General features: G+C 32.2%; 1 protein-coding gene and 1 long non-coding RNA gene across 4 annotated transcripts in view; one reads left to right on the top strand and one right to left on the bottom strand.

Moving 5' to 3' along the window:
- The window catches only part of LOC147844732 (uncharacterized), a 731371-nt gene that overhangs the window by 634666 nt on the left and 73653 nt on the right, over positions 1-23052 (top strand). The gene's annotated exons all lie outside the window — the stretch shown is intronic.
- LOC101882039 (uncharacterized) lies at positions 14249-21282 on the bottom strand. 3 transcript variants are annotated; one of them, XR_015942429.1, is made up of 11 exons: positions 21216-21282; positions 20810-20935; positions 19565-19598; positions 19373-19402; positions 19212-19281; positions 18855-18884; positions 18678-18747; positions 18278-18322; positions 17172-17305; positions 16962-17093; positions 14249-14527 (listed from the first exon to the last, which is right to left on the bottom strand). It is a non-coding gene; the product is annotated as an uncharacterized LOC101882039 (long non-coding RNA). The 3 variants fall into 3 exon arrangements; XR_015942430.1 differs by having other exon boundaries at positions 17172-17302; XR_015942428.1 differs by lacking the exons at positions 14249-14527; positions 16962-17093; positions 17172-17305; ... (1 more) ...; positions 18678-18747; positions 18855-18884 and having other exon boundaries at positions 19264-19402.

Raw genomic sequence — 23052 nt, 5'->3', positions numbered from 1 at the left:
TGTACAAATTTATACAAATTAGCCACTTAATCAAAGTAACGAATTTCGGTGAGGTTCGATTGTGTATGTAAGAAACGTCTTTGTATTTGTTTGTAATGTGAAGTAAATCCACATTTTGCTAAACAACACTACTACATACTTCGGCGTTGGTGTGTAGTTTTCCACTTGCCTTTAATCTACACTCCTCTAAATGCATTATTTTGCTTGACACCATTGTTTTTAAGACTTTTGTTTTGAAGTGTTTACAAGAACACAAAAATGGTCGCAACTTTTTTGAAACCAGTTTTCAAATTATGTTTTCAGTCCCAAAAGTATTGTTGTGTAAGCAACCAGGCAAAACATATAAAAAAGTTGACAGCTTTGGCTAAAAATGTTTTGTAAACAACCCGTTCGTTGACATGAAAATAAACTTAACATACTACAAACAGGACTTTTGTTAGTATACTGAAAAAAAAATACGATTAGTTACTTAAAAAAGGGAGTAAAGTCAGCAGAATTAGTAAATAAAGTTCGTTCTCAACTAAAATATAAAGGCGTTAGGGCTTTCTCTGTTGCAGCTCCAGGGCTCTGGAGCGACCTTCTTCCATCTGTAAAATCTTCTCCAACACTAACTTTATTCCTGAGAGTGCTAAAAACGTACTCGTTTTCTGTTGCTTTTAAAGATGTCTTGTAAATGTTGCTTCTTTTAGGTAATGTTTTTGTTTCTCGTTTTCTTATATCTGTAATGCTTTATACATTTATTGTGTTGAGTAAGTTAGTAACACTTTAGTTTGGATCACAATTTATACTATTAACTGTCTTATTACCTGCCTATTATGAAAAACTGAACGGTTCATTAGTAGTTATAAAGTGTGATCTTATTCTGCATCCCCAATCCTACCCAAAACCTAAACCCAACCTCTACTGTACCTCACTAATTATTAATAAACAGATAATTATTATTTTTTTTAATCTAGTGTTATTTAATAGTTTGTTAATACTGTAAATTGTGACTTAAAATAAAGTGTTACCAGTTAGTCATCTTAACAGTTCTTAGTTACAATAAGTCTACTAATTGTTTTAATGCCAGTGGATTTACTCACTTTAAGTAACGCTGTATGGTTACTTTATTACTCAAGGTTTTGATTATTGTAGAGGTACATTTAAAACTCAAGCTGAAGTTTTGCAAACACTCTGAAAATGCTAATAAAAGTCCTGCGTAGTTTGTCAAGCAAGAAAAGGCCACAAATAAGTGAAGAAACTTTAAAGGAGAACAAACCTCAAACACTCAGAGCCGACGGTATACGCGTGTGTATGTTTGATTGAGTTGTCAGCGCTGTAAGGGTTTGTTATCTGACTGAAAGCATGTGTTCTGTGCTGATGTGTGCATGTGTTCTGTCCCTAATGGTCCTGAGGCAGTCTGAGATAATAATGTGATCTAATCACTTCTGCTTTCTCCACTCCACAAGACGAGTCAACAAAATGGCTCCCACAGGAATTTATTTGCTGCCTTTTGTATTCGTTTGTGGCTTTGTTACATCAATCTTGTGGAATTGTGCGTCTCTGTGCGAAACTGGTTCTGTTGTAAAAAAAACAAAACTGGGCTTTATTTATTTGTTTGTTTGTTTTTGGATTGTTTTGGTGTTGATTCTTCAAATTGAGGAGACTTTGAGATGTCTACAGTCTTATTTTCTTTCAGTCTGCATGTATATATGTATGTGTATCTTAATAGTGTGCGAGATGCGGAGTGCATTACCACTGATGTTGCTAACAAGACCATTAGTGCAAAGATATTGCCGTTGCTTTTCCTGCTATATTGAAAAAAAAAGTCTGCTTATTACTTGCCCACGCACAGCTTTCTCTTTCTGTCTGGCTCTCTCTTTCTTTTTTTTAACAGAAGACTGATTTCACATTAAAATTCACCACTTTTTCCCCCGCAAACTTTATCACACGTTTCACCTAATACTGAGGTTACAAAGCATTGATTATATGAAATAAAAAGCATTTTATCTGACAGCTTTGCCAGAAATTAATTTGAATTGTTCAACCGAATATGAAAATGTGCACTTTATTTACTCACCCTTATGCCAAACATGCTGGATTTTACTTAATTTGAAGAACACAAAAGAAGTTTTAAAGAGCTTGAAAATGTACAAAAAACAAATGTGTTATAGTAGTTAATTATTTATGGGGAAAGTAAAAAGTATATTGACATGCCATTAACGCCTCCATGCCTGTGTAATTCATCTTGCATTTCATACAGTTGTCTGATGATGAATATGATTCAGGACAACAGCTTACTGCATGATGGAGCTTATAGAGAGCTCTAATATGCTTCTAAATATGCTATCACATGAAATAAAAATGTACAAATGTTTATTTTGCTAGCGCACATTGTTATTCTTAAGGTGAATAATTAATCAGTGCGAGTTGATCTATTAACATGTTCTGATTCCGTTTAATATAATGAATAGTAAAAATGAAAGTACTCCGGTAAATGATGTCTTTGGTAGCAAATTGTTAAAACAACAAGACTTTAATGAAACCTTTTCCATTTGGAGAATTAGTTATTAATAGCTAGTCCTTATAAATGATCAGCTTATAAAATACATTTACAGATATACTGAAGAATAGGATGAACGTGCAATGCTTTATGATCCTTGCATGATCAAAGCAAAGCATTTATATAACTAAAATTTTTTATATTTTGTATAAACTATATAAATTTTAATAAAAAAATAGATTTTAAAAAATGGAACATTATATGTAAAAAAAAAAAAAAATAATAAAAAAAAAAAAATATATATATATATATATATATATATATATATATATATTTATATATATATATATATATATATATATATATATATATATATATATATGTATATATATATATATATATATATATGTGTATATATATATATATATATATATATATATATATATATATATATATATATGTATATGTATATATATATATATGTATATGTATATATATATATATATATATATATATATATATATATATATATATATATATATATATATATATATATATATATATATATATATATATATATATATATATATATGTATATGTATATATATATATGTATATGTATATATATATATATATATATATATATATATATATATATATATATATATATATATATATATATATATATATTTATATATATATATATATATATATATATATATATATATATATATATATATTAAATAGGCTACAGGCTAAATAAAGGAACCTTGTCTGAACTTTACAGCTCATGATCAAAGATGCAATAATTGTAAGTCTGCTAACTGATCAAATGATAGAATATGTAAACTTATTATGTAAACTTCTCTTTACATAAGAAAACTCTTTGAATGAGAAGGTGTGTCCAAACTTTTGGTCCATAGTGTATATATATATATATATATATATATATATATATATATAATCAAATAAGAATAATTAAAAGCCTGCGTGCTGGTTCGCAGAGGACGTCTCAAGCTCAGGTTTAAATGACCAATTGGAGGAAAGGGAGCGTTTAAGTTGTTTTCTACACTAAACAAAAACACATTTAAATCGAGCCAAAAAAAAAAAAAAAGTTTTTTTTTTTTTTTTGGTGAGTAAATTAAAAAACAAACAAAAAAAATTATTGTTTTTTTTTCTTCTTTTTTATTTGAAAATGAACATAGAATGGTTGGAAGATATCTTGATTATTTACTCACCCTCAAACCATCTAAATTTGGTTTATATTTCTTCTTCCCTTTCTGCAAATCATTTTCTCTGTCTGGATGTGCTTTCTCAGTAAGGATGTGTTCCTGTCACTTTTCACACATGCACACTTCAATAAACTGAAAGAAAGCAGGTTTTTGCATTTAGATGCTGGCGTAAGGGGAAAAAAATGTAGCTGTTGCAATTGGTTTATTCTTAAGCCATTTATGACCTTACTCCAAAGGAAAACAGTTTTATAGGATTGCATTGTCAGCTTGTGAAGTGTGATCATGTTAAAAAATGTGCATGAGGATGCACTCATGCACACAATTACTCATTTACAGGCAACATGTGGTTGTTTCTTATTCAGAATAAAAGTCCATTAAAATATTAGTATAATACTCTGAAAGTATTTCTTTTGCAGAACATTAAAGACACTACAAGGAATATTTATAAGCAAAATATAACCAGTAAGCTGCAGTAAACGGTAAGTGTGTCATCGATCCCCATTGTAAGACAACAAATAATAACTTGACATCTAGTTGATCGTTTGAAAAAAGATCTTTTCTTTTTTTTCCTTTTGATAAATCATCTGTTGAACTGCATTCTAATAATCACAAATACTGCAGAAGACCTCTTGGAACCCACATGATCCCGAGATTCTCGTAGAAATCAGTCACGTTTGGTAAAGGAAAAATCATGGTTGTGGTTACATTCAGAATGGGGCGTGCAAGAGATCTGCAGAGTGAATGACAACATCAACAGCCTGAGGTATCAACACATTTGTGCAGCCCATTACGTTACAAACCACAGGAGAGGGTAAATTATTCAGCAGGATAGCGCTCCTTCTTGTACTTCAGCCTTCACATCAAAGTTCCTGAAAGCAAAAAAGGATTGGCCAGCCCTGTCACCAGACATGAACATTATTGAGTTGTAAGATGGAGTAGGCGGCATTGAAGATGAATCCAAAGAATCTTGGTGGACATTGGGAGTCCTGCAAGAATGCTTTTTTTTTTTTTTTTGCCATTCCAGATGACTTTATTAGAGAAATGGAAACTGAATCAACAATGTGGAATACAAAACCAAATGTTTAGTGTTGGATTTAAAAAAAAATTAATAAATTACAATACTGAGCCTATCATAATCTTATATATATATATATATATATATATATATATATATATATATATATATATATATATATATATATATATATATATATATATATGCAAAAATAGCATGACACATTCTATGCAAATGTAAAAGTAGATATTGTTATGTTTGTGTTTTATTTTTTATTATTTTTTTAAGTTTATAAAAGGCTTAATATTGTAATAAAAAAATTATTAACCCAGCTCTACACTCATACTAAAGGGACGTTTGCTATTTGTTTTGTGAGCTGAAACGACACAATTCTTAATTTTTTTTTTTTTTTTTAAGCGGGGACAACTTAATCACTTTTTATTCATGTTGTCTCAGCACAATTGTGTGGAACACACATTATTTTACAGGGCAATGTTTTTTTTTTTTTTTTTCCTGTTATTATTTTCCAAAATAGTATCACCTTGTACTTAATACAGTACTTTTAGTAATTTAATCAATCCCCTTTTCGTGTGTCGTTATCATGTCTAGTCTACACACACCTTCTACTTTTTATTGTTAGGAAAAGAGCAGCTTGGACATTCTGCTAAATTTCTCTATTTTGAAACTAAGCCATACAGTATGAAGCTAAATAAATAATGACACCAATTTTTGGGAGAAGTGACATTGGACAAACTTCGTTGTCTGTATTTCAGTTGGTTGTCGATCAGGTTGGCACTTCATTTACTCCAGCTCAGGCATTTTTTCAGGTGCTCAAATGGCTGGACCTGTATCATGGCTGACAGCAAAACGCGTGTTTATGTTTGCCGGCTATCTAATTGTCCTTCCCTTGATGCCTCGCTCTATATTTACTTCCATTGATTGATTAACGAGTAGATATTGAACACCGGGGAGCTGCTGGGATGACAGCGCATGCGAGAGACAGAGAAAGTGAATGTTGAAGCGTGCTGCCAGTCAAAGTGGGCCTGTAATGAAATCTTCCAGCAATCCTGACAGTCTGTCTCAAGCACAAGCACATTTACTCAAGGGTTCTCTCTCTTGCACACATAGTATACATCCATCTAGCTATCTAGCTCTTATTTTCCCCATCCTCTTGCGCTCATATACCTACGTTCAGTCTGCCAGCTCTCCATCTGATAGTGTTGGGTGTGTTTAATTTAAGTTTACTCTCAGCCTGTCGGGTTCAATATCTTTCTCTCTTGCATCTTTTTTTCTCTCGACCCTCTGTCATTCATTGCTTCATTTTATTCACGATAAACCAGCTTGTAGAAATGGAGGCCAGTGGACGTTAGACTTCAAAGCACATCAGCAGAAAATGCTTCAGTTCAGCCCCAGTGGTGCTTACAAAATGGCCAACATGCTCTTAGTTGCAGCTGAGGTGGTGGAAGTTAAATTGTTGTTCTTTCGTTGTTCTTTTTTTTTTTTTTTCTTTTAAACATCAGAGCTTTGCTGGAAGTCTTGCTCTTGTTACTGGCAAGAAGCCAGTAAGATGATCAGATGATCAGATTGTTGTTGTTTTTATGAGACTAGTTCATACTGGGGTTTCCAGATATCCTGATTGATTTCAACATAACTTTTGCTGTGTGTGTCTGTGTGTGTTTCCCTCTCTGTGAGTGTGTTGGAAGTGGAGTCTACAGCTGCAAACTGCTGTAAACAGTCTGTTGGATTGAGAAGTAGTTACTATTTGTATTATTACACGTTTTAAAAAAATTGCTTCAGGCAAAAATATGGACAAACCCAAATGTATCTCAGGGATTTTCAACTGGTGGGCCATTGACTCTCAATATTAAACTAGAATTTTTGGATTTCATTATTAATATGCTATGTTAAATTGACTGAAGTAATGCATTTTCTCCTGTTCTCTGATTGATAACTTCAACCTTGACTCAAATACAGCCTCATGATCGTGTCTGCAACTAGTACACATAAGTCTGTTCACTCACAAACTATGCTTGAAGTGAAAGTGAAAGTCTCCTTTATGTGTTTTTGTGTAAACTATTTGATATATCCGATTAGTTGTCCAAATTAATGTCCTGTAAGTGATTTATAACAGACGCGCACCCATACTGAAGGATCTTGCAAGGTTCAATGCTGTTTGCATTGAAATACATGCGCGATTTCTGGAAGATTATCATTCAGGCTATATGCATTTGCGGGAGACTCCCGAACTTCCAGGAGACTTGGGATGTCTGGGATTACATTAACGTTACTAGCCATTTTGCAAGCTAGTATAGCGCGTTCCTGACTGGAGTACTGTTTGGAGGTGGGCGGGTGTAGTGATATGTAAATAGGTTATTGAGATTGGCTGTTTTGTGTATATATATATATATATATATATATATATATATATATATATATATATATATATATATATATATATATATATATATATATATATATATATATATATATAATGCAGTAAAAAGTAATTAACTATAGAATTGATACACAATATAAAATATGTAAACAAACAAATATATTTTAAAAAGAACACACACATACACACAAAAATTTATGTAATATGCCACCTAGGCTATTGTTTAAACTGTTGTTATAATTTAAAACATAGCATCACAAGATATAGCTACTCCTAGTTAAGACTAGTTTAAAGAAGATAAAAAAAAAAGAGAAGGAATCCTATTTAGAAAACTACATAAAAAATGCATCTGATTGTATAGCTTTCATAAAGAAAACTCACTGACTAAGATTATATTAGGTCTCAAATGCTCAGCTTGAAAACTCACAGTCCATTTTTAAACACAGGCCTTCAGATTTGAGTATCACTGATTGCACAGATTTTAGGGAAAACCTTTTTTTTTTTTTTCTAAATACACGATTTACACAATACTTTCTTCAATCACCGGCAGTTTTGCCAGTCTTCAATTGAAAATGCCTTACACATAAAAGGCAATTTTTTCCTCATAAAACTACAGTAATAAAAACAGTAATGGCAGTGCTTTAATGTCGCTCTGGGCTCAAGCATTTTCAAGTGTGTGTGTGTTTGTGAGTGTGTGTGTGTGCTCTGCTTAATATACACACTTAATGCATCCTCTGCTTTGATGGCTATAACTGTCTTTTCTTTTTAAAGGTGTCTGCGCGTGTGCGTGTGTGAAGATATTTTTCTCGGGAGTCTTTTAGTGAGAGCCAGCAGTCTTTGAATGTCGCTCAGTCAAAAGAGTCGAGCCCTGATTGCGGTTATAAGGAGACTCGGAGAGGCCTCTCTGCAAGGCAAGATAAGCCGAGTGTTTGTGGCTGACTGACAATCCAGTACTGTTAATCATATTAAAGGCAGAAATTGTGAGCTTCGCACACTCACAATTTATTGCATAAATATAAAAAAATATATATTAAAAGATGCCTAAAGGGTGATTTATTTCACTAAGTGTATGTTATCAAGGCATATTTACTTCTTTCACATAGTTCTTTCACATCTGGATTGATTGGTTGGTTGGTTGCTTGCTTGCCTAGTTAATTGGTTGGTTGGTTGGTTGGTTGGTTGGTTGGTTGCATGCTTGCCTAGTTAATTGGTTGGTTGGTTGGCTGGTTGCTTGGTTGGTTGATTTGATTGGATGGTTGCTTGCTTGCTTGTTTAAGTGCTTGTTTAGTTTTTTGCTTGGTTAGTTTGTTGCTTGCTTGCTTGCTTGGTTTATTGGTTGGTTGGTTTATTGGTTGATTGCTTGGTTGGTTTATGGTTTAATTGGTTGGTTGGTTGGTTGGTTGGTTGGTTGGTTGGTTGGTTGGTTGGTTGGTTGGTTGGTTGGTTGGTTGGTTGGTTGGGTAATTGGTTGGTCAGTTGGTTGACTGGTTTGTTGCTTGGTTGGTTGCTTGTGTTGTTGGTAGTTGGTTGGATGGTTACTTGGTTGATTGATTGGTTAATTGATTTGGTTGCTTGGTTGGTGTCGTGGTTTTCTTGGTTTTTCTCTTAATAAATCAAACTCAGTCTGGAGGTTATGAATATCAGAAGAATATACTTTATTGTCGACAACAAAGGAGAACTTTCAGGAGACCCCCAGTAGCATCTCTGTCTGAAAAATTCTGCCTCCCTAATCTCCTGGCCTGTTTAAATACACTTTGACAACAATTATTTTCCTTTGTTCTCCATACATTACACAAGATCCCTCCCCTAACCCCAAATTCCACCTCTGACATCTGTTTCCTGAGACACCTCAGGCTCTTTTACCACTCTCTTTTCATCCCTTCTTTTATGACCCCTAGTTGTTTCCTCAAGCCATTTCCCATGTCCAATTGTTTTAATGGTATGCAAGTCTACAAGCAGATTATACACATATAACCTGAATATATAGATTAACTTCACACTCCAAAGAGCACAAAATCCACCTCATATAATCCCTCCTCTTAAGACTTTAAGTCTTAATATTCTTGCTTTTGGCCCATAGTGCAACTTCATGATCTAGCCCTCAGCCATATTACCTAATGACAAATATATGTCACAGTATTATTACAAATGACCAAATCATGTAATTGCACTTTGGAATAGAATCACGCCAAACCTCTGTGTCCTGTTCTGACGAGGACACAGTAAAAGACTTGATTCTATTTTGTTGATATCATCATAAAAGTAGTATTTTAAGCATACAATTAGTTATCTATTTGCTTCTGGGGGTCATGATTATTTAACATACAGTAAAGAATAAAACTAAAACAAAAAATAAACATGCACAATCTCCCAATCTAGGGTCACAACACAATATTCTAATCTAACATCCACACACATAATCCGTAGAGTACGTTGATCTTCAGCCCAGATACTTTGCGTATCGTAGAGAGCCGCCGTTTTGGGGTAGAGGTTACTAGCACTTAACACCCAAGGCATGGATCCTCTTCAACATCCTCTTCTTTATCTAAACTATAAAAATTTTTAGCACTAGTTCATCTTTTTGACCCTAAATCTGGCACTTACTTGCGAGCATTCTTTGTTTCGTTCTAGCCTTAAAAAGTGTTGCTAAAGACTTTATGTTGAGAGTCTATAACCTGAAGTTGTGGTGATTATCATCACTTGAACTTGTGGCACCTTCTGTATTTCTCACTCAGGTATATAATCAGAATTACTCTTTTAACTGTTCTGATGAACTGCTTCTGCCACACTTTGCAATTCGTTGGTTTGAGCTTTGGGATTTTCTGCCTCCTCTGTTTCCCGTTAACTTTCTCTTGCTGGAGTGTTTTTCCTTTGGCTGTCTTGTGCTGTGGTCAAGAAGGTATCCAGTTGATGGCATCCCCTTTGGTAACCTTGGCATAAGGTCCATTTCTCCTGATTTCACTCCACTTTCTCCAGAAAACCTCAGATATATTCGATCACCAGATTAATCTCCTGCTTCTGGTCCTTTCTGGTTTCCTGTACAGATATTGCTTTGCACATGGCAGTTAGTTTCTTCATAAAAGACCAAACTTCTTTCCAATGCATTCGAAATGTTCTCCAAACATTCCAAACGGTTATATGCAAAGTTATTTGTGAGATTACATGCAAGGGTCGACCCAATAATACTTCATGCAATGTTAGTTGTTTGTTTCTGTCAGTTTTCATGCAATCACGTATTAATGCAAAAGGTATATTATTTTAACACATCTTGTTAAACTAGGCCTTGATGAATCATCTTTAGCTCTTTCAATTATTCCTTACAATTATGTGTAATTGCTTAATTTTTTTTTTCAATTTCCAATACTTTATCAATACATTTACTTATCTATTCACTGAATCACATACCCACTTATTTATCTACTTAATTACCTTTATTCACTTTAATTGACTTTAATTACTCTAATTTATTTTTAAATGCAGACACATTAAACTTATTTCTGAAGGTATTCCAAATAGGAGACTTACTTCTCTTGTCTTACATATAGTAACTGTTTCTTCTTCCATGCTCTGCTGATGGAATTACCTTCACTCATCTACCACAACTGTCATGCCCAAAAACTTGTATCTCTTGCCCTAAGCTAATTATATAATTTCCTAACATCCACAATCAATTTATTGAATATCCCCTTAGGCCTATTGCTGATCTTTTACTCACATTCTACTTTGCACAAATGTCACATATGGACAACAATTCACTAATCACTGCATTCAAAAAGGCGATCATTATCCTTGGTGCTCAATTTTCTTTACCACTTCACCCTTGATTCAAACCATGTACATCTCAAATGCCAATCTATTAAAATGCTGTTGCCTCAACAATCTGTTCTTTGTATGTATTACATAAATCTTATTTGTCTTTTTCTTTCATCTCTAATACTACATATATTGTTCATGGAGACCAATATGTTGTTTAATTTGCACTATCATCTAATTGAGGTTGTGACTCTATACTAGTGTTAGACCTGCTACCCTATTTTCTTTAATGTAAAATCAATCTCTTATTTATCATCTTAACAATTATTATTGCATCTAGAATAAATACAGAATCTTGTTAACACTAAACCCGTCATCCCTAAAAAGTTTTATTTATGTCTTTTACTTAGCTTGAGCTAAATGTACCTGCAGACAACTAAGTTCTACACGTCTTTTTTACTTTAAATGTAACCAAGTGTCTACCCTCCTCTGATAATTGACTGAACAGAAATCAATTACTTTAACATATTTGGCATCCAAACTAACAAATTTAAGTACAGTGCGTGTTAACCTATGAACCTCTGCTGAGAAATTCTCTATCACTGATTGTTCTTAAGTCATACACTTTACAACATCTAATTTTGCCTGTTTTGACTAATGCCATCATCAAAAATAAAATTTTAATCAAATTAAAATAAAATCCATTTTATTAGTCACCTACACTATCACAATCGAATTGAAATTGAATTTAATTAGAAATGCCATAACATATCTAAGTGTTTCTCTTATTGCTATGTTCTCAAAAGTTTCAATTATGCCTATTCCAGCATATAACAGACCTGCATCTGGTTTAATTTTAATTAATCCTCCCTATGCTGGTTAATTTTGTTTTCCCTTAATGTCCTGAACTGTTAATCATTATTAAAACTTGACACCTAAGTAATTACTTATTTCTGAGCTATTTCTTATTTTGCATTTTCTATTAATTAACATTTTTCACTTTTCAGCATTTTCAGCTCCTAATTCCTTCCTGTTCTCACATCAAACTGGTTATTCATAAACTTTTGTTGTAATTTTCTACAAGTTGACTGAAAAATCACTGGATTTCTTTATAGGTTCCTCTCTATCTGATCTGATTATTCATCTTTAGTCCTTAATCCTTTTTGCTTTTAATTATTTCTTCACATATGTAAAACAACCTATTTTCTGTTTTTAAACACTTTTCTCTTTCAAATATTCTTTTAGTACATTTAGAATTGTTACTTTTTGACCTATTCAGTACTGTGAGTTCATTTCACTTTTTTTTTCATTCTCTTCAAGTATAAATCACTTTTCTGTCTTAATCTCTGACATAATTTTTTCTCTCAAATCTTGGTTTAGTTTACTCAAAATAAGTTTCCCTAATTTTAACCTAAATACTTAACTCCATCAACTTCTAACCCAAATTATTATACTTTTTTTTAAGTTATCAAAAACTGTCTTTTATTATCTTTTTTATCACCACCATGCATTATAATTTATCATCTTATGTTCAATAATCTCTATGAGTTAACCTATGAAAATGAACCAAAATAATTTAACATTCTTCATAATTTATCATTTCAACCTTACACATTTAAAGTTTCATTGTATATTATCATCTAAGACTTTTCATACAGTTTACATGATACTTTTCTTTTTATCAAATTGACAGGAGTCTGATTTGATACAAGAATGGGTAGCTACACTTTTGCTCTTATTTTTGCCCTCTGAGTGGTCACATTGTACTCAATTTGGACTATAGGTCGACTGCTTTGAGATGGACTGCCAGACTCCCCCTCCTCACACGCTGAGAAGACAACTGGTTCATAGATTGGTGCAGTTTTTTCAGTGGTGTCCAGGGCCACAGCTTCCCCCTCTCTCTTTCATTGAGCTGTTGTAAAGTTCTGGTGGAGCGCTTTTTCTCTTTGATCAGTTCATCATTAGCTTGTTTGCCTCTTTTTAGTGTCTCTGAACATAAGTAGCCTTTCCAGTCCTCAGTAATTCCTGGGCATGCAGTGCCTGCCTCACTGCTTTCACAAATGTACACAGCCAACAGTTTGTCCATTGTGTTTTTCAAACACCTTTTCCATTTGCCAGTGCACTCAGAGATGTCTGGTAGGTAAGAGACCACAGTCCCCCAAAGTCCATCCCTATGTCCTCTTAAGTAATTTATGGAATTTAGCTCATAAAAGTCTTTCCTTCTTTCCCATTTTTTTTTTTCATCAAATGAAGACTCCTCTCATCTATTTTCTCCTCTTTACGGTTTAACAGTTTATTTTTCTCTAATTCACAATCATTTTATCATATGTAAATGTTTAATTTTCTATTTCTTCAGTGTTCTTCTAAATAATTTCTTTAGCTTCAGATTATGCTTTACTTTACATTTCTCCTCATCTATGCTAGTGTTCCTTTACTAACCAATCATTTTTACATTGTAACATTTTCTATACTCAGTTTCTATTTTTTCACTGCTTACATCAAATGTTTCTTCTGTTTGCCATTTGTCATTATCTTTTATTTTCTCTGTCACATATTTTAGTATTGCATTTTTATTTCCATATCTGTTTTTCCATACCTGATTTAATTCAACAATACTACATGGTGGCCCAATATCTGGTATAACAGTTCAAAATCATTACTGCTATACACTCTAAAAAAAAATTCCGTAAAAAAACGGTAAAATGTACTGGCAGCTCATTACACAAATATTTTACCGTAAATTAAAAACGGAAAACTTCTGTTAATTGACAGTGTGTCCACATTAAAAAAACTAAAAAATATCCGTTTTTTGACGGTTAAACTACTGTAAAATAACGAACCATTTTATAGTAATTTAAGTGTTTTCTATATAAAAAAACGGTTATTTTCTGTGTTTTTAAGGGTATACCAACAGTAAAAAAGCGGAACTATTTTGTGTTTTAATAGTATACCTACTGTAAAAAAACAGACAGATTCTGTGTTTTAATAGTATACCTACTGTAAAAAAACAGACAGATTCTGTGTTTTAATAGTATACCTACTGTAAAAAAACAGACAGATTCTGTGTTTTAATTGTATACCTACTGTAAAAAGAGGACTTTTTTGTTTTTTAATAGTATATATACAGTGAAAAAATGAACAGATTCTTTGTTTTAATGGGATACCTACTGTAAAAAAATATTATTTTACTAATTTAATGCTCTTCAAGCAGCATAGAAATAGCAGTTGGTAAGGATAAACCTATACATATGGGAAATACACTACTAATGGTTTACCATAGTAAAACAAAACATGTATTCCATACTGTATGTGTAGAGAAGCAGTAAATAGTTTGTTAACTGTGAACTTACAATGATTAGTACAAAAACAACTTTGCAATTAAAACAGATTCTTTAATGAATACAAATCATTTGAATTCCAAATAGCTAGTTATACACACAATAATACATATTGACATGTGAATCACACAGTGAGAAGTCTTGGCAAATAATCTCAAAGCAAATTAGTTTTAAATGTTAGCTTTAAGATAATTGAGGACAAGTGGGCAAATTACAAGTACTTTACATTAAGAAACCAGGTTAACTGCAAGATGGCAGGAAACAGACGATACAACTGGGTCTTCTTCCGCTCCAATACTGATACTTCAATGGCTGTAAAAAAAAAAAAAAAAAAAAAAACATTACTAATGACATTTCACTTACAACTGGGGTAATTCCTTGCATGTCAATAGTTTACACAAATGAAAGTTTTATCATCATCTTCATGTCTCACTCTTGTCATTTCAAGCCTGTCTGACTGACATACTTCAACAGAACAAAATAGGAGAAATAGGAGCAACATTCTTTAAAATATGATATTTTGTGTTTTGCAGAGGAAACAAAGTCATACAGGTTTAAAATGTCAAGAGAGTAGGTAAATTATGAATGATCAATTATTCAGTTTTGGGTGAGAAATCACTTTAAGATTTTTCAAAATAAAGTGTAGGTACTTTTGACAATATTCGGAACAATAATGCAAGAGAGAAACAGTAATATAAACAAACTGGTAACACTATAATAACTACGGGCTATGATTCATTTATGAAGCATTAGCAAATAGTGAATTCATTATCTGTTAAGCATTAACTTTACATTAATAGATGTTAGCAGTTGGTTATAAATACAGCTGCAAAATTTGCTACACCTACAGTTTAATAATTGTGTTATCAAACTTAAATGATTGATTTTACATTACTATTTATAGATTAAAAAAAAAAAAAAAAAAAAAATATATATATATATATATATATATATATATATATATATATATATATATATATATATAAAATATTATATTTAATATTGCATTATTTACAAAATTTCTTCCAGTTGTGGCCTAATCTAAAGTGAGGATTATTTATGATTTATAAATCCTTATAAACGACAGTTAAACCTTGCTGAATAGCAGGAGTGCCAAAATATAACATAAAACTGGATAAAACAACAATAAAATAATTTAATGATATTTTACGATGCAACATTTCAGTGTTATTTAGCTATGTTTAAACTGTACAGTAATTTTATTTTAGATAAGATTTATTTTTCATTTAATACAATAAAATGAATTTCATTTTTAGAATATAACTGAATCTTTAATTGTGATTTATAAGGCGATTTACAAAGCATAAACAATCCTCACTTTAGGCTACAAAACTGGATGAAGTTAACAAAAGCACTTATTAAAATAAGTATTGTATATACTTTATATACTTATTTTTTATACTTTATATACAAGTATAATAATTACTATTCATTCATGTATTTTCCTTCAGCTTAGTGTGTGCTCACACTATGTATAGTTGCCTTGAACCAGGCCGAAGCACTCTTGTCCTCCCTCCCGTCTCCCCTGACGTCCCGCACTCACATTGCATTCGAGCCTGAGCACTCTTACATCATCGATGATGCGCTGTTTAGTTTAGGAAGTGCTCTCAGCACGGAGGAGAATTCTTTAGTTATATTGTTTTAGTCGTTTGGGATGCAGTAACATGCTGTCAAGAATTTCGCCGAACAGATCAGCCACTTTTGATGTTAATAAACAATCATAAACTCCTTGTGCTGCAGGAATAGGAGGTTTGCTAAAGGCGCAGCTGTGGTGCAGTAAGGGGTTTGCGTTCATTGAACAGTAATAGTGGTTAATTTATCCAAATCAAAGTCCCTTGCAAACTGTCATAGATTAAAGACACAAACCCCTCACTGCACAACAGCTGCACCTTTAGCAAACCTCCTAGTACCTGCAGCACGTTGACTTTGATTGTTTATGAGCGTCAAAAGTGGCTGATCTGTTCGGTGAAATATTTGACTGCGTGTCACTGCATATTGAACAACTAAAACGATATAACAATATAAAGAAATCTCCACTGTGCTGAGTGAGAGCACTTGTTAAACTGAACAGTGCGTTATTGATGATGTAAGCATGCTCAGGCTCGAATGCAATGTGAGTGCGGGTCGTCGGGGGAGACAAGCACGCTTCCAGTTTCAAGGCAACTGTGCATAGCATGAGTACGCCCTTGGAAACACCCATACACACATTTACAAACACACTCATACATAACAGCCAATTAAGTTAATCAATTTCCATATAGCTTATGTCTTTGGACTGTGGGGGAAACCGGAGCACCCGGAGGTCTTCTTGCTGTGAGGCAACAGTGCTAGCCACTGAGCCACTGTGCTGCCCAACTATTACTATATGCCTGAATAATAAGATATATAAATGTTAGTTTAAATAGTTTATTAACCATTTACTTACACATTCTGAATGATTAGAAAAAAAATACACCAACTATTCTTAAATTACTGGTTTGTAAATAATGCTATACTAAATATAGTAATGAAAAATTAATCATTAACAAAATATAAAAACAAAATCATTAAGCACATTATAGATGTGCTTATAAGTCAAGATTACAGCATTTGCAGCTGTAGTTATAAACTGTATACTAAGGTCTGTTAATGTAGAGTTAAAGCTTAACAGAACTTTTTGCTAATGCTTAATAAATTAATCAATAGTGTTTAGTTATTATAAAGTATTACCGGTTTGCTTAATTACCTTTAAATCTTCCAAGGATTCTGAAAGTCTTTCTGGTCTGACAGGAATCGAAGGAGTTTAGATGGTATGTTTCTGCTTGGTGCACTTTTTTCTGCTATGGACCTACATTCTAGATAGTTACTCAGCATGCTCCTGTTGTAAATACAACAAACATGTATCAACTTACTTGTCTTATAAAAATGAAATAAACTTAAAAATGTAAAAACATACCTTCATATAAACTCCAGAGTCAGGGCTGCTTCCTTAGGCTACATAATGTTTAGCACATAAGAGACTAAACATGTAGCTCACCACAATTAGGGGACAGCTCAATGATCTTGTTATTGTGACTGTGGACTCTTCTTCTGAAAAAAAGAAAAGTGAGTTGTGTGTTGGGTCTGGTACACGTCCACATGGAAAGAACCTATATAAACATATGGTTTAATATAGGTTTTGATTTAGGTTTTTGAAATATGTGACAAATATAAAATTGGCTGTTTTCCTATATTACATGTACATATATGGGTACATATATGCACACCTATATGTTAAATTATTAATATTATTAATAATATTATAAATATTATAATTATTATGTAAAATTATTCAAATACATGTCTGCTACATAATTTAAAAGAAATTTAAAAATATATATTTACTTAATCAAATATTACAAGAAATAATTATAGTGCAAGAACAAAAATAAGGCAAAAAAAAAAAACAATAAAGGAAAGAAAAAAAATGTAAAAAAATTATAAACCATTTTGTTTTACATTTCTTTCTTTTCCACTATCTTTATACAAGAAAGAATTGACCTTGAAAATGTTTCAGGAAAACGTGTAGACATCATAGCTTTCCATCTCCTCTCACTTATTTGCCATAGTTAAATTCCATAACATGCCAATAACATGTGATACAAAATTCAAGTGGCACATACATAAGTTTTTCGCATTTTTTAAGTTAGTTCTTACCCAGAGAGCAAACCTACGTTAAATTAACATTGAATAAATGTTAAAACATCAATCAAACTATCATTGAAACAACGTTAAAAAGTCACCACTGATTTTTAGGCAGTTTTCCACCCTGAAATAATGGTAATTCTATGATAATAAATAGACAAAACTGTCCCAAAATCAGCATTTATTCAACCAAAATTAAATCTTATTTTTTACAATGAACCCAACATTAAATAAAATGTTAAATCAACCACACTATCATACAATTAATGTTGAAATTTAAAGTAGATTTTTAGCCAGTTTTGCATCCTGAAATAAAGTTATTACAATGACGCTAAATAGATTAAACGGTCACAAAATCAGCATGAAGGCCTGGCTCACCATCAAGATGCCCACATTGAAATTGTCTCTCTCATCATCAGGTGGCTAAGAGAGAAAAGAAAAGAGATTCAGCAGTGGACCAGTTATTTCCTTATCACTTTAAACAGACATTACCAAAATAAAGAACTTGTAACATTTCAAATGATGCAAAAATAAATAATAATAATAAATAACTGCTTGGTTTATTTAACAGATTACAGTAGCAGCTTAAAAAACCCAGATAAAACACCCACATCAACCCAGTACTTTTTAGTTTGAATACATGTTAACAAAATTCAAAACTTACTGAAGCAAAATGTGTTCATGTAAACACTTAGTAAAAATATAGGTACAAGTAATTGGTTTGCCAAATAATAAAAATAAAAGCATCAATATCAAACAAAAACCCTGACCATTTTACCTCTTAAACTTGGAAGTTTACTGTCATCCCCTGTATTAGGTACAGATGGTCCAGCACAACTGCCTGAGTTCTGAAAGAGCAAAGACATTCTTGGTAAAATGACAATAGATGCAATGCTAAATATAAATCATTTTTTATTTTAATTTTTTGTATTATTTATAAAAATGCAGTACTGACCAGTCAGCATCAATTTTTACACCAACACACCTACAACAAAAATAACACTCATTCAGTTTGAAACATGCTGCACATAGTCTACTTTTATACTTTACATACTTTGTGGATAATAAAAAAAATGAAAACATTTAAAATCCCAGGTGTATTTTATTTCATTTGTCCATATTAATTCAAATTCAGTTTGGATTGAATGTAAGATTTAAGATTTTAATTTAGATTGCTGTGAAAATGTACCTGTACCTTGTACTTATAACTAAAATGACAACATAAACATAAAGCAAATCTTATATCATATATCAGTGAACCTTATATCTACAAAACACTCAAAATCAAACAGAAAAACCCTGAACATTTTACCTCTTAAACTTGAAAGTTTACAGTCATCTCCTGTATTAGGTACAGATGGTCCAGCACAACTGCCTGAGTTCTGAAAGAGCAAACACATTCTTGGTAAAATGACAATAGATGCAATGCTAAATATAAATCATTATTGTTATGGTTAAAAATGCAGTACTAACCAGTCAGCATCAATTTTTACACCAACACACCTACAACAAAAATAACACTCATTCAGTTTGAGACCGTCTACATTTAGACTTCACAAACGTTGTGAATAATAAAAAAATGAAAACATTTAAAATCCCAGGTGTATTTTATTTCATTTGTCCGCATTAATTCAAATTCAGTTTGGATTGAATCTAAGAATTTACCTGTAACATGTACTTATAACCAAAATGAAAGAACCTGAAAGTCAACAAAGCAAAATATCAGTGAACCTTATTTGTGGAAATAAAACTCACTTAAAATCTACATAAAAAGATTTCATTTGCGATAACACTATGTGTAGTTCACTCTATTATCAAGATTTCATTAAAATAAAACTCCTGATCTCCTAATAGTAAAGAAAGTATTGTTTGCTATAATGAATCGAACTGACAATTAGTTTGAAGAATTTTAAGACTGTGGAAGAACAACTCATCTTTATATCTTCATATTAGCTGCCCTTGAGGTTCTTAAAAGTGAATAAATAAATATCAATGACAGTTCAACTCGACTACAACAAACATTTAATTGTGTGCTTTAAGGTACACGTTGTATTTGAGGCCGAAAACGCATGACAGTGTAAACACTATAAATACTTTTAAATGTCACACACGTACTGTATCACTCTGTTATCTCTGTACACACAAACACGCGTCGCGAAATGCGGAAGTTTTTTTTTCGTTCCATTTGGCGAGCGTTATTAAATTCCATAACACTCTCATCAGTTCTTGCTTCTTATTTGCGTCTATTACCCCAGTTTGTCACGCGGGATGAATGAAATGTTCATGAGTTAAAGTGAAACTGCCGAACTGCAGTTAAAGTCAGGCATCCTGCTGATTTGATTCATAAGGGCACTTGTTTGTCAGACGGCTCACCGGTCAGGTATACATCCGCGCTAAAATATCAAAGTATGAAAGTCACCCAGCTCCCAACCCAACGTTGAGAATAGATTAACGGCGATATATATATATTTTTTTATCGCGCGATAAGTCTCGCGTTAACGCAGCACGTTAATGCTGATAACGGCCCACCACTAATAAAAACTTTACGAGTGTGTATTTCCCCTCATACCGAGTTACAAATGCCTCCAATTCACGCGAGTCTAACTTATAACTTACTTAAAAACCGGCAAAGCTGTTCCACTGAAACTCGGTCACATAACAGCCTTAATACGTCGGTCAAACTAAAGCTAACATTTGATAACGTCAGTAAAAATATGAAATTAGTCATTAATATGCAAACAAACACAGACGGTCAGGTGTTACGAGCGTTTGAAACACGTTAACGTTAGTGTTCATTAAAGGTAACGTATATCAACCAAACTACACAGTGACACAAACTTTGAATGCTATCCCTTGTTCAATGCACTGTACAAAGAAAACATTTATATTTCTATAAAATAATTAACATACCTTTTACACTCTTACAGACAAACTGACGTTTACCGTTAATCCAGTCAGGTGCAGAGGGAGTGAGTGGGTGATTGGACGTCACGCCACTTCCCGCGCACGGCAGTTTAGAAAAATACGGACAAACAACTGTAAATGAACAGATATCATATTTACTGATGAGAAAAACGCATAAAAAGGTAAAAAATCATTAGGTAAATGCTTGTTTAAATTACATTTAACCACTCATAGCTCAGTTTGATCTTAATGAAATAAAGTCTGATCTTATTAACAATATTAAACGTAATTCACTGCTGTACTTTCCATGGGCGCTTCATAAAAGACAAAAATCATTTTAAATAACGATAAAAAGGTAATAAAGCAGTCTTTTAACTAAAATATTGTTATATGTTTTATTAATCGTACTTACCAGGGAAAAAACTGAGGAAGAAATATGTCCCGGTGTCCATCAAACGCTGTCTGAGCTGCGATCCCCTTCCCACAATGCAATTCGAAAATGTATATAAACGGAAAAACACCCGTAATACGTGTATACGGAAAAAATCTGTTAAAATATACAGTCATTTAACTGTTATTTTACAGATTTTTTTTACAGTGTACCTCAGGGTTCATATTATTACTTAAACTCACATATTTATTTACTAAAAGCATTTTTCATTTTTGAATTGCAATGTTTACTTATCAATTTAGCTTCTTACTGCTTAAACTTTAAAATTATTTTTTTAACTCACTCTAATGCATTCTTTAACATTTACCTAGCTTCTATGATTTTCATCTGAATCACTGTACTTTACTACAAACAAATGACATAGCTGACTTTGAGAAAGATGACAAAACATTTTTTTCCCCTAAATCCAATCAAATTCTCTAAAGTCAATTATTTCTTTAAATTGTTACTGCTTTTTTCTTTTTATCTTATCTGTTCAATGTGCCTATATTGTAAGCATATTTTAAACATCTAATTTTATCTATGAAACAGTGGACTTATTTTTTCCTATTTCTATTTTATTCTTTTTCCTTTCTGTAATTTAAGTTTTTAGCTCTTAAGTTTTCTTATACATTTTAAAACTTATTTTGTTACACATTTTATAATTAAATCTTCAATTAATCAATATTCATTTTCAAGTTTTCTTTTTCTATTTTATTCTCAATCAAAGAACTAACTTATAATTTATTCATTCATACTTATTTAGTAAATCTATTTGTTTATTAATACATTCTTTTACTCTATACTTCCTTTATCTCTATATATATTGATCACTATGACTTCATTTATTCTTTTTCATTAGTAAAGTTTCAAACTCTTTTCTATATAATATAACTCTATTATTAGTTTTTCCTCATTTAATTTATCTTACTATACTACTTTATAATTTATCTATTCAGTAATAACTTATATTCTATCCAAATTATGTTAATGTCTATGTCATTATTTCATCTATAGTTTGATCTCCTCTCTTTTACTCTCCTCTTCTCTGTTTCCCTAGTGCTGTAAATAGGCAATCTATTGTTCACACATGGACACCATAAATCTCTCTCTTACCCCCATCCTGAAGCAGACTGTCTTTCACCTATTGCTATGTCAGGAATTTCAGTTCACTCTGCCTATTGTTCTTTTTTTAACATATTCAACCTTAAACCACAAAGATAATTTCAGAAAAATGTTTAACTATTATATTATTCTGCCTTTTACTCTGTGTCTTTCAAATGCAACATGTTCCATTAGTTTTGATTTAAGAGACTCCTCTCTTTATATCATAATCTCTTCTCTTAAACTGCATCAATCACTATTCCTATTGTTCTTTAAATCACACCACACATATGCAGCCCTCCTTTTATATTATAATATACTATAATCATTATTTTAACCTACTCCTTATTGAAAACATACTTTTAAACACATTCACACTTCTAATCTTATTACTTTTCCTCTTCTCATTCACTCCTCTCCTCCACTCAGTGTAACAGGAGCTGCATCCCCCCATCCTCATTCCATTCAAGGAGGAGGAAGGCAGTCTTCTCTGCCCACCAATGTGGACTATTTTGCCACAATCTGAAGCAGCAAATACACAAACACTTCAATTAAATAAATACTCTACACTACACTCCTCTTGAGTGACCTGTCCGAGCAGCCCTCTAACCTTAGAGCGGTAACCACAGGCTTTCGCCTACCCATGCAGCCCTTTGTTTATCTCATTTAACAAAGCGGTATCGTAGGTCTTAGCGCGCATCTCTCTACTTTAATC

This window comes from Danio rerio, chromosome 4 (assembly GCF_052040795.2).
Source record: "Danio rerio strain M-AB ecotype USA chromosome 4, GRCz13ab, whole genome shotgun sequence".
Taxonomy (NCBI): Eukaryota; Metazoa; Chordata; class Actinopteri; order Cypriniformes; family Danionidae; genus Danio; species Danio rerio.
Note: the sequence above shows the minus strand (reverse complement) of the source record. Positions and strands in the feature narration are given on the sequence as shown.